The sequence below is a fragment of the Canis lupus genome, chromosome 35, assembly GCF_011100685.1.
Source record: "Canis lupus familiaris isolate Mischka breed German Shepherd chromosome 35, alternate assembly UU_Cfam_GSD_1.0, whole genome shotgun sequence".
Lineage (NCBI taxonomy): Eukaryota > Metazoa > Chordata > Mammalia > Carnivora > Canidae > Canis > Canis lupus.
Window position 1 is genome coordinate 15722379 of NC_049256.1, and position 12310 is coordinate 15734688.

The window sequence follows — 12310 nt, forward strand, 5'->3', positions numbered from 1 at the left end:
TAAAACTAAAAACTCAAGAAGTAAACATATAACTTAAAATTATGAAGTTGAATACTGCAATAATCAACTAAAAGTGTTCGAAGTGTCTGGGAAACAGGAAATGGGTAGGGATGAGCAGGGGTATATATTTATAGTAACAAGCCTTGGGGAACTATTTCACTCTTAAAATTATGTGCATGTATAATTTTGATTTTAAAAGAAAAAGAAAAATTAATATAATAAACATTCCTGTGCATATCTTTGCACTTGTGATAAAATAATTTACAAAAAAAGGGATTTGGGGGGTCAGTGAAAATGCATATTTTAAATTTCGTTCCATATTGTACAATTGGGAACCAGAAAGCAGGGGGGAGACTTTCAAGCACAGTCAGTAAATACATGATTATATTTATTTCTCTACTTCTTGCCATTCTTTTCTCAGTTTTTCATCTTTGACAGTATGCTAGAAATGTCATTTAATTTGCATTATTTAATTATTTAAGTCCTTTCACTAATAAGTATAAAAATGTAATTATTACTGGTTTTTTCTTTTTATTCTTTTGTGAGTTTCCTGCTTACATGCCTTTCCATTTTTAAATATTTTGTATCTTTTCTTGTTGATATGTAAAGAGTTCTTTGTGTTTTAATATCAACTTGGTGTTTGTCACATACTTAGCAAAAAATTTTCTGAATATGCGTGAACCTTTGTGACATATTTAGAATAATGTTCTTCATTGTAAAATTATTTTTCAATCATCCATAATTTAAAGAACTTTCACATGTCACTTTTAAAGTATTTTTTACCCATTTGAATTAATATTGATGGTTAAAAGTAAGATAGTGATAAATCATCCCTTTTGAATAATTTCTGAGTGTTCTAAGTTAGGGAAAGGGTTCTTGCTACCCTGTGTATGTAGGAATAACAAACATTGTAATTTCTAGATTCCATTTGATTGCATTTTCTCTGTTTTTACTTGAAATTAGAGATATCTTACCCCCTCTTTTTTTTTTTTTTAAGATTTTAAGTTATTTCTACACCAAATGTGGGGCTCATATTCACAATCCCAAGATCAAGAGTTGCATGCTCTACAGACTGAGCCAGCCAGGCAACCCCCCTTATTTTGAATTTGTTATTGCATTTCTTTTTTTTTTTTTTTTTTTTTCAAAATTTTTATTTATTTATGATAGTCACAGAGAGAGAGAGAGAGGCAGAGACATAGGCAGAGGGAGAAGCAGGCTCCATGCACCGGGAGCCTGACGTGGGATTTGATCCCGGGTCTCCAGGATCAGCGCCCTGGGCCAAAGGCAGGCGCTAAACCACTGCGCCACCCAGGGATCCCTGTTATTGCATTTCAATAGCAGTTATCTTAAAATATGAACAAAATCTAAATACTTGAAATTAAACTAAGATTTCAATATTTTATTGGCATTCGGACCATGTGCTTATTTTATGTGTTCTTGCTGCCATAGTTCTGCTGTCCCAGAATGGTAAGCATTTTCTAGAAAGTGATAGGATGTTGTTTGAGAAGGGATTTTAGGTGCTTTTCTGTCAGTAGTTAGAGTAAGTTCACCACTTATGTTTTAGCTTCTCTTAGCTATTCATAGAGTAGAGAGAAAAGAAGGGGGATTTTGTAATAAGATCTCCCTGCTCTAAACCACAACTTTCCAAGAAATATTAGAAGAAATAATATCCTCATAATAATAGCTAAAAATAGTGAAACGCTTTCACTAATTTGTGATGTTCCTCATCTTGGTGTGTGCTCTGTAGGACTGAACTGTGTTATAAGTCAATTAGAAATGGCCAGAAGAGCACCTGGGAGGCTCAGGGGTTGAGCATCTGCCTTTGGCTCAGGTTGTGATTCTGGAGTCCTAGAATCAAATCCTGCATCAGGCTCCCCACAAGGAGCCTGCTTCTCTCTCTGCCTGTGTCTCTGCCTCTCTCTCTGTATGTCTCACGAATAAATAAATAAAATCTTTAAAAGTATACATTTTTAAACCTGCAGTATGATGGAGTAGATAAAGCACCATAACTATCCTGGTTGTTCTATTAATACAAGAATGAAAGCATTCAGTATAATTTACTAAACATTGGAGGACTGTCTGAGATGTGCCAGATGCTATGCCAGGCCTGGGGTCATAGAAATGAACGTGGCTACATGGAATGGCTGCACAGTTTTGTGAAGGCAAGGTGGGGGTGTTTAGAGCAACCTGGGGTTTTGGAGACAGCTTCTGGAAGGAGCTGAAGCCTGAATAAGGATTCCTCGGGAGGGAACTTGCATGGGCAGTGCCAACAAGACATGAAATAATGTGATATTCACAGAAGGGATTACAGGAGCTTGCTATTACAAAAGCAACAAAAGAAAGGAGTGGATAGGTAGGAAATGAGTTTGGAAAGGTTGATGGAACCTGAAGAACCTGTACACCATGTTTAGAGTTTATTCTGTGTGAGGTAAGGAGGAGCTGTGAAGTATATGAGACAAGGAACAAATAAGTAGCAAATTTTGTTTTGGGGTTGTTTTTTTTTTAATGATTTTCTTTTTAATTAATATCTACACCCAACATGGAGCTCGAACTTACAACCCCAATATCAAGAGTCACATGCTCTACCAATTGGATCTACCAGGTGCCCCAAGTAGCAAATTTTAAAGTACGTAGGAATTTTTCAAGTACTCTCATACCGAGAATTTGTAATTGTCATTTATTTATTTATTTATTTATTTATTTATTTATTTATTTATTTATGAGAGTGAGAGAGCACAAGCAGGGAGGAGAGGGAGAAGCAGGATCCCTTCTGAGCAGGGCACCTGATGTACGGCTCAATACTGGGATCACAACCTGAGCCAAAGGCAGATGCTTAACCGAATGAGCCACCCAGGCGTCTCAGAAGTTTATAATTCTATAAAAAGAAGCATACTCATGATTGATGGGCTTCATCAAGTGATTTACTTTGAAGGAGTTGAGAATATACCACCTCAAAATAAGTGACGTTGGCATAAGGGTTTTGAGCTCCAGTCATTTAAGCAGTAGCAAATGTAGAGAAAGCTCTTTGCGCTCCCCCAATTGCCTAAAAGCAGGTTATAAATTTCCCTTTGTGAAAGTGTCCCCCTTTTCTTTCCCATACCAGCAGGAGGAAAACAACTAGAGACAGAAAGTCAGTAGGGAGATGGGTCTGTTCAAACACTAAAATAACCCTTCTATTAGTTTCTGCCACATATTTACCACCCGTAGGAGCCCAAACCCTCTTCCTTTGTCTTGTCACTTCCCCATAAATGTATCACTCTTTGTTAAGATTGTATATAAGCCCTATATTCTAATCACCCTTTGAGTGACTCACCACTGAGTCTTCCCATATGTATGTGTGTTGTGTGCATAAACAGACTTATTTTCATTTTAAACTTTTGTCAGTTTCATTCACATGCTGTAAATACTAGACCTAAGACAGTAGAGGAAAAAGGCTTCTTTTCCATCTTCTAGTTCCTATAATCAAGCCATGCCTTCTACAGGGAAAAAAAATGGGTACCTTGGGATCCCTGGGTGGCGTAGCGGTTTAGCACCTGCCTTTGGCCCAGGGCGCGATCCTGGAGACCCGGGATCGAATCCCACGTCGGGCTCCCGGTGCATGGAGCCTGCTTCTCCCTCTGACTGTGTCTCTGCCTCTCTCTCTCTCTATCTCTGTGTGACTATCACAAATAAATAAAAATTTTTTATTTATTTTTTTTTATTTTTTTTTAATTTTTTTTATTTATTTATGATAGTCACACAGAGAGAGAGAGAGAGGCAGAGACACAGGCAGAGGGAGAAGCCGGCTCCATGCACCGGGAGCCCGACGTGGGATTCGATCCCGGGTCTCCAGGATCGCGCCCTGGGCCAAAGGCAGGCGCCAAACCGCTGCGCCACCCAGGGATCCCATAAAAATTTTTTAAAAAATGGGTATCTTAATAATAAAATTGAAACTGTGACAGAGACAGAGGAAGAAGTCCATGTGTAGACAGAGGCAAAGACTGTAGTTATGCTACGATAGGCCAAAGAATACCTATGGCCACCAGAAGCTGGAAAAAAAACAAGGAAAGATTCTTCGCTATAGCCTTCAGAGGAAGCATGACCTTGCTGTCACCTTGATTTTGGATTTCTAGCTTCCAGAACTGTGGCAGAACAAATTTCCATCGTTTTTAAGCCACTTTGTGGTATTTTATTACAACAGCCCTTGGAAAATCATACTACTGCTATGCTATCACTGTAGTCTAAGAGAAGAATATGAAGAACGCAATGTCAGCGGGTTCCAGAAGGAGAGGCAGATTCTTAAGGTTGGGAGAGATGGAGGAGACTGCCTCTTCAGAGATGTGTTTCTGGATCATGCTCAAAGATTTTTCAAGTGCACAAGCCAATCTCCCAACCCTATCCACATTTTGGCGGCCATAAGTCACTAATTATGATGAGAAAGTAACATTCATGAACTCAATTCACCTTGAAAACTTCCTCCCTGATGAAAGGACACAGACCAGATTGTGCTTTACCTGGTGTGTGTAAGCATTTGGTATCTGTGGTGGGGCTAAAGGGAGGAAAGGAGAATACCTAGAGCAGGCTCCTTCCATGAAAGTCTAACTCCACTGGCCCTCTTTGGGTTTAATGGCCAATTGTTTCCTGCCCAGAGAGATTGCTGTCTTAAGCAACAGCAAACATATTTAGGCAACCAAACTAAAACTTCTAAAACATATACTCTGGTTTCTCTTCAGATCGTATAAATCTTTCGCCTTTTACTAAAACAATCTTAGAAAGTGGAACTATAACATAGCAAGAATAGGAATCCAGATTTAGAGTTAGATAAATTCTGCTCAAGGGATTATGAGCAAATATTTAATCTCCCCAAATTTTAGGCTCCTTATCTACAAAACATGTCCAAATCCAGTTCGCAGAACTCTTGAAGAATTAAATGAGATAAAATTCACAAGCACTATACTAATTGTGATTCCCTGGTTCAAATATTAGAAACCCAATTAAAATTAATTTTTTTAAAAAAAAGGAGTTTATTGGCTCTTACAAATTGGGAAGTCCATGGATATGACTGCCTTGGAAAGATGCATGTGCTTTGTGTGATCAACAGTTCTTGCTCTAGGGGCACCTGGGTGGCTCAGTTGGTTAAGCTTCTGGCTTTGACTCAGGTCATGATCTCAGGTTCCTGGTATCCAGCCCCACATTAGGCTCAGTGCGGAGTCTGTTTCTCCCTCTCCCCCTTCCCCTACTCATGCTCTTTCTCTCTCTGAAGTAAATTAAAAAAAAAAAAAAGTTCTTTCTCTCTCTTCTTTTCTTGTCTATTTACTCTCTCTCTTTTTTTTTTTAAGATTTTATTTATTTATTCATGAGGCGCAGAAAGAGAGGCAGAGACATAGAGGGAGAAACAGGCTCCTCACAGAGAGCCTGATGTGGGACTCAATCCCTGGACCAGGATCACACCCTGAGCCAAAGGCAGACGCTCATCCACTGAGCCATGCAGGGGTCCCTCTTGGCTATTTATGTATATTGCTTTTTTTTTTTAAGATTTTATTTATTTATTCATGAGAGACAGAGAGAGAGGCAAAGACATAGGCAGAGGGAGAAGCGGACTCCATGCAGGGAGCCAGATGTGGGACTCGATTCCAAGACTCTGGGATCACACCCTGAGCTGAAGGCAGACGCTCAACTGCTAAGCCACCTGGGCATCCCTTTGTATTGGTTTCATTCTTTCTCTGCAATAGGCTTCTATCCTAAGAACAATGTCCACTGATACTGCCAGTAATTCCAAGTTCTGGCCCTGATACAGTTCTAGTAGAAAAAGAAAGCCTTCTTCTCCCAGAGTCCACATACCATTCCCAGGGGAGAACTCCGATCAGATTTGCTTCAGTCATGTGCCAGCCCCCATTGCTAGAGTGACAGGGAGACCTGAGTGTCTCCTAGGGGTCAGAATGATAGCAGTCACCTGTGCAAGTGACCCACACTCCAGGAGAGTTTAAAAGCATGTTGGTGGCTTTATGTACACGAAAATCATACATAGAAAAAGTCTATGATCAGATACCAAACTTTTATTTCTAGTGGAATTATGGGATGTTTGCTTCTTTACACCTTTCTGTGTTTTCCAGATATTCCACAAAGCGCTGTATTAATTTGACAACAAGCAATTAAAATTACAAAAACTAATTAGGAGAAGAAAATACATTGCTGATGAAACCAGGAAACCTACCTACAGGCTTCACCAGGTAGACTAGGATGTGTCTCAACCCACATGAAATATATGAGAATATATAGGCTATTTCCAAGTTATGATGTGATTAATTGTAATATATCTGAGGCAAAGTTGTGACTGAATGAAAGTGGGGAGGAACCCCTTAGTAAAAAAGGGCAAGGGATTTTGCACAGCTCCCACAGAAAGGAACGCCAGTAACACCTTTGTTGATCATGTCAGCCTGGTATTTAAAGGAGAGATCCAATTCCAATGGGTTGGATATTACTAAAACCTCCCTCTAAAGGGTCTGGTTGTTCTCTTTGCTCTCATTCCCTGCTCTCTAGGCACTCTCCAGAACTGAGCCTGGATCCACCTGCTTATTCTGGAGATAAATAACTTCGTTCTCTGGCCAGGATAAATTCCAGCTAAAATCCATAAACTAGAGTGCCTGAGTGGCTCAATCGATTGAGCATCTCCCTTTGATTCAGGCCATGATCCCAAGATCCTGGGATTGGGTCCCACATTGGACTCCCTGCCCCATGGGGAGTCTGCGTCTCCTTTTCCTGCTTCCCTTGCTTGTGCTTGTTCTCTCTCTCTGTGAAGTAAATAAAATCTTAAAAAAAAAAAAAAATCCACAAACTGGTATAAAGGAGGGAACAACAACAAAAAAACAAAAAACAAAAAAAACAAACAAACAAAAAAAGGAGGGAACATAATTCCCCTTCTACCTTTCTAAGTTCATTGGCTAAGAAGCCCCTCCCCCCACCATAATAAACAGATTAACAAGAGAAAAACAGTGTATACATGGGACATGCCCAGGAAAACTAAGTAAAACTCGAAAAATGGCCAAAGCCACCACCTTAAATACCATCTTCAGCTAAAGGCAAAGGAAAGATATTTGGAAATGGTGGTTAGTGATGGAGGTGTTAGAAAACAAAATTCAGCTGTCGATTTAAAGATCTAATTGGCTTTCTTCAAGATTCATGAATCAGGCAGGATCCCGTATTAGCAGATAGAAAGTTCTCCAAGGAGCTGTATAAAACAGAAGACTTTCAAAGGCAGAAGGCAGGGCAAAAAGTTATTCTAGCAAAGAGTCAGTTGTTTCAGGCAAGGTCACCACCCTTTATGGGGAAGACAGAGGCGTCTATCAGGTCACATTCTTGGGAGAGAGTGAAACTGCAACTAGGTTAGGTATTAAGTCTCACTTTCCTGATGTGGGGCTTAGCATACAGGACTCCATTTGGGGCCTTTTTTTCTTTTTTTAAACCACCCACCCCTAAACTTTTGATCAGTCTCTCAGCTTAACTGAAAGATGTGATAAAAATTTAAGGCATTAGCACTAGTCCCAGATACTACTATGAAGTCTCACAGCTTTTGCTGATCTGTTTGATATTCACAGACCATGACATTTTTTGCCAAATCTGTGTAATATTCACAAGTCACAACCTTGCAATCACGTTTTTTTTTTTTTAAGATTTCATTTATTTCAGAGAGAGAGAGCAGAAGCATGAGCAGGGGGAGGTGGAGGGACAGAGGGAGAAGCAGACTTCTCGCTGAGCAGGGAGCCCAATGTGGCGCCCAGTCCCAGGACCCTAGAATCATGACCTGAACTGAAGGCAGACACTTAACTGACTGAGCCATCCAGGCACCCAGGGTTCACATTTTGTAAGTCAATTATTCTCTCCTTCCTTTCCTGACATTCCAGTCTTAGGGAGATCATTTGCTTGGTGGTTGGCAGCTACAAACATACATTTAAAGCTTTTGAGAGAATACAGTACAACAGGGGACTACTCTGATTATTATAAGCAGAATAATTCCCAATGTTTGGAGTGTACTTCATGGTCCCCAAGATCCAAGCCAATCAAAATCAAATAAGTTAAAAGACCCTGTTGAAAGAGTCACCTTTTTAAGCTGAGTGGCTTGTTCAATGATCATAAGTAACAGATTCAACTTCCCCAGAGTGTTAATCCAGGTGTAGCAAATGGTGTTGGCCACAGCACAGACACTTCCTTGCTTAGCTAAAAGCTAATGAAGAGTGGGGTGCCTGGGTGGCTCAGCTGGTAGAGCATGTGACTCTTGATCTCAGGGTTGTGAGTTCAAGCCCTATGTTGAGTGTAGAGATTACTTAAAAATTAGATCTTTCTAAAAAAAAATAAAGAGAGACAGAGATGATCAAGAGCTATGCCTGAGTATCTAAGAACTTTTCCTGGGCAGCTGTTGCTTTAACAGCAGTCACTATGATATTTTCAATAGTTAAGGAGAGATTTCTAATTATAGCCTCATTTACATTTACTCCTTACTTGGAAAGTAGGGCCCTGCCAAAGGAAGTGAATCCTGAATCATGAAAGCCTCCTGTGCAGTCTGACAATATAAATTCAGGGGAGTCAGCCAATAAAGGTGTAAAAGTTAGGCACACAACTAAATAACCTAAGAAGTACTATTTGGTGCACTAGCCATCTAGGCATCAAAGGCCCAAGGAGGATGATAACCCCCACAGACAAAAGTAAATTCTGTTCAGGCACAAACCACTTCTGCTAAGTGCCTGCTAATGGTTAATAGACAGATTGGGAGTTTTTGATGACAACGCCAAAAGTCTGAAAGGTTACCCTCCTCCCTACCTTCCAATGGTCTGGGAGATGCAGATGATGGTGTAATCTTTCCAGGCCAATGGCAGAGTAGAATAGAAAGGAAAAAAAAAAAAGGTATCGTGTCTACTTAAAGTAGGAATTCTTGATTCAGTGTCTTGGGTGGAAGCAGTCTACATCAATGTCAGCTACTCTTCCTCAGCAGTTTGATTCAGAGGTCAACTGCAATATGGGTAGTGAGGAGGACATGGGATAGTCCCTTCCAAGGATTTTGAGGATAGTCTTTGTTCTTAGTGAAAAATCAAAATCAAAAAGAAAAAAAATCAGAAGGGTGAGAGTAAACTGGAAGTAATAGTTTGGAAAGTCATAGCCAGATATTTGAGGAAACTATAATTCCAGATCTAGTCGGTTTACATGTATATAACAAAACCTTAAAGACAATTAACAGGATTAGAATCTACTATCTAAAGGTACAGGGCAGCTCCTGTGGCCCAGTGGTTTAGTGCCACCTTTGGATCCGGGTGTGATCCTGGAGACCCCGGATCAAGTTCCATGTCAGGCTCCCTGCGTGGAGCCTGCTTCTCGCTCTGCCTGTGTCTCTGCCTCTCTTTCTCTCTGTGTCTGTCATAAATAAATAAATAAAATTAAAAAAAAATACAATTACCTCCAGTATTTGTTCCAAAGATAATCACAGTAAAACTAATTTGTTTACATTAAATTTGGCTTGATTATTTACATAAGTATAGCATGAATAATGATCTTTTAGAAAGATTTTATTTATTTATTTGTCAGAGAGAAGGAGAGGGAGCACAAGGAGGGAGAAGGGCAGGCAGAAAGAGAAGCAGGCTCCCCATTGAGCAAGGAACCTGATGTAGGACTTGATTCCAGAACCCTGGGATCGTGACCTGAGCCAACAGCAGATGCTTAACCAACTGAGCCACCCAGGTGGCCCTAAGCTCTTTTGTAAAAAAAAAAAAAAAAAAAAAAAAAATTATTATTTATTTAAAGAGAGAGAAGAGAGGGACAGAGGGAGAGGAGAGAGAGGCAGACTCCCTGCTGAACATAGAGCTCAACGCAGGGCTCAATCTCACAACCCTGAGATCGTGACCTGAGCTTAAATCAAGAGCCCAATGCTTAACCAACTGAGCCACCAGGTGCCCCCCATATAAGCTCATTTAAGATTACTTTGCTGAGAAAAAATAGATTAAAAATAAATTTAAAAAAAAAAGATTACTTTGCTAGAAATTTTCAGGAGGAATCCAGGTTCCTTAAAAGTGCCTGGTAATATCTGAGTCTATGTATATATCTCTCTCAAATACGACTTTCTAGTCAAAGCCTTTTGGTAGAGCCAATGTTTCCAGTGGTATCCTGTTACAAAGAGAACAGATTTTTATTGAACTTGTGTAAATAACTATAGTTCCATGAAAAGAATACTTAAGAGTTTGAATTCTGGAGGGATCAAGTAGGGAAAAAAGGTAAATGTTCCATTTTTGTTCACAAATGTATACTTTACCAAACTGCTGTAAGTCATAAATAGCTTAAGAGAAAAGGTTTCCTTAAATCTGGGAAAACAAAACATTGAGGAACCAGCAATGTTTCAAACAAAAGGTCACAAGGAATTATTATCATTGGGACGCCTGGGTGGCTCAGCAGTTAAGTGCCTGCCTTCAGCTCAGGATATGACCCTGGAGTCCCACATCGGGCTCCCTACCTGGAGCCTGCTTCTCCCTCTACTTGTGTCTCTGCCTCTCCCTCTCTGTGTCTCATGAATAAATAAATAAAATCTTAAAAAAAAAAAAGAAATTATAATCATCCTCAGTTCATTTAGGCCCATGTAATTAAATACTTGTTCTGCTTGAATCCAGTTCTTATTATTAGTTCTGGAAACCCTTACCCAATTAAGTGTTATAACCTATCAGAATCATGTACTTGTCAAAGTCCTTTCCATGAATCTCCAAAAGATGAAGCATTTTTGCCAGAACATTTGGAAAAAGAATATGAGTAAAACAATAACTGTAAATGGAAAAACACACACATCCACACACATACACACACACCCCAAGAAACAATAGTTGGAATTGGCCATGGTTAAGACCTGATGAGAGTTCATTATAAAGCAGCAGAACAGGGGCACCTGGGTGGCTCAGTGGTTGAGTGTCTGCCTTTGGCTCAGGTTGTGATCCCAGGGTCCTGGAATTGAATCCCACATCGGGCTCCCGATGGGGAGCCTGCTTCTCCCTCTGCCTGTGTCTCTGCCTCTCTGTCACTCATTAATAAGTAAATAAAATCTTAAAAAAAAAAAATAAAGCAGTGGAACATTTATATTCCTATACAAATGGAACAAAAGACTTAGTACTCTTATTTGAAAATATTTCCCATGTAATTTAATTTAGCAAATAATCCTTCATTTAATATCTCTCCTTTTATAAAGGAGAGGGTACAAATCTTTTCAGATGTTCCAGGGACCCTCTGGTAAATCCCAATGTTAGTTCAAGGTCAAAAAGACTTCATTTAGAATTTGAATTTGAGAAGTTTTTAAAAAATAACAAGGGTGCCTGGGTGGCTCAGTGTTTGAGTATCTGCCTTTGGCTCAGGTCATGATCCCAGGGTCCTGGGACTGAGTCCCACATTAGGATCCCCACAGGGAGCCTGCTTCTCCCTCTGCCTATGTCTCTGCCTCTCTGTATGTCTCTCATGAATAAAGAAAGAAAATGTTTAAAAAAAATCAAAAGGCTTAGACACTTGATTAAATAAGGCCACAGATTATAAATAATACTTAATTATCTATTTGACCAAAATGGTAATGAGAGATTTCAAAGGCAAATATAGAAGGTTACAGAATTGTGAACAATACTTAGCTTTTAATATTGAGAAGACTCAGTTCTCATAAGTAATCAAAGACCTGATGGTAAAGATAACACAAAACACAGGAAATATTTGAATAAGACACAAGATCTTTGCTTTCTAGGCAGATTACTTTAAAGGTAAAGAAAAACCTTTCACAATATCTTACTAAGAGCAGACCAATGGTCCAAGAAAACTTTCCTTTTAACAGAAAGAAAACCAATTCCTAATTCCTAATTTTGACCATTTTACTTTTGATATTAATACTCATTTTTTGGGATGCCTGGGTGGCTCAGTGGTTGAGCGTCTGCCTTCGACTCAGGGCATGATCCTGGAGTCACGGGATCAAGTCCCACATCAGGCTCCTTGCATGGAGCCTGCTTCTCCCACTGACTGTGTCTCTACCTCTCTTTCTCTCTGTCATGAATAAATAAATAAATCTTTAAAAAACAAATACTCATTTTTTAACAGATTTTTATTTTATTTATTTATTCATGAGAGACACAGAGAGGCAGAGACACAGGCAGAGGGAGAATCAAGTTCCATGCAGGGAGCCCTATTTGGGACTCAGTCCTGGGACTCTAGGATCACGCCCTGAGCCAAAGGCAGCACTCAACCACCAAGCCACCCAGGCATCCCAATACTTTTTTTTACTCCAATTCATTTTAATTACAACCATCTTGACTACACATAAAATTATTTTCCC

General features: G+C 39.6%; 1 long non-coding RNA gene across 4 annotated transcripts in view; it reads left to right on the forward strand.

Annotated features, from left to right (window-relative positions):
• LOC106558255 overlaps nucleotides 1-12310 on the forward strand; it is a 48620-nt gene that overhangs the window by 16528 nt on the left and 19782 nt on the right. For 2 of the 4 annotated variants that reach the window (XR_005384355.1, XR_005384353.1), the window contains exon 3: nucleotides 6093-6209. The exons of the other annotated variants lie outside the window; for them this stretch is intronic. This is a non-coding gene — a long non-coding RNA (uncharacterized LOC106558255). The remainder of the gene's footprint in view (nucleotides 1-6092; nucleotides 6210-12310) is intronic. 4 annotated transcript variants of the gene reach the window in all.